The sequence below is a fragment of the Austrofundulus limnaeus genome, unplaced genomic scaffold (genome assembly GCF_001266775.1).
Source record: "Austrofundulus limnaeus strain Quisiro unplaced genomic scaffold, Austrofundulus_limnaeus-1.0 Scaffold2142, whole genome shotgun sequence".
NCBI lineage: Eukaryota > Metazoa > Chordata > Actinopteri > Cyprinodontiformes > Rivulidae > Austrofundulus > Austrofundulus limnaeus.
Genome location: NW_013954544.1, coordinates 1 through 1,017, shown reverse-complemented (window position 1 = coordinate 1,017; position 1,017 = coordinate 1).

Sequence of the window (1,017 nt, the reverse complement as noted above, 5' to 3'; positions counted from 1 at the left end):
TTTTACACTATAAATTAAAGGGAAACTGACAGATTTGTGATCATATATTTTAGTCAATAACAAAATATTAAATGGTTATTTATTCTGACCACATTATATTGAATTTTTGTAAAAAAAATAAATAAATGTTTACACCAAAATAATTTAGGGGAGCTTTAAAATGTTTTAGGGGGGCTCCAGCCCCCCTAAAATAAGCCTAGTGACGCCACTGGCAAAGAGACATTTTATCAATCCACTGAGGGAAAGTGGTTTTAACACAGCAGCAGACAGGTTCAAATTTAAAAATGTTTAAAGCAAGCCAATTGATTAGTACAAATTAAAGCAGAGGCAGTGCAACTGAAGAACGTTGAAAAAAATGATTTTTTTCTGATGGATGGAAATGTGCAAACAATAACAAAAAAGATTACAACAAAATATTATTGAATAACCACTCTTGAAATGATCTTTCAAATTGTTTTATTTTGTTTAAAAAATAAATAACTGACACAAAACTATTATTTTTCAAAATGTGAACATTCTGGCATTAAGGAACAATAACAAAAGAAAAGAAATATAACTGCTGAAGTTAAACACAACTGCTTTTCTTTTTTATCAAACAGAGAAATGAATGATTGAATCATTCAGTTTCAAAGAAAACATGGAATCATTTTATAATTTCCGGTTTTAAACCAACACAGAGTCAGATTCAGATAAAATAATGTTGCTGGGTCTAACTGGACCAAAACACAACAGGAAGCTTGTAAAAGAGAAGCTTCCTGTTTGACGAGGAAGTTGTTAAAACGTCTAGATGGAAAACAAAACGATGTGAGAAACAAGTGGAATCTGGAGTCAAACGCTGCGATTGATGTGAAAGAAACTGCCTAAAACACAAGTCAAATGAAAGCTATTAACACCCAAATAGGTGGCAGGGATGGGCAACTGGTGGCCCGTGGGCAACATTCAGCCCATGGGTGACTTCAGTCTGGCCTGCCAATGAGCACCCCCACTCCCCCAGTAGATGTATTTCTTTATTGTTTA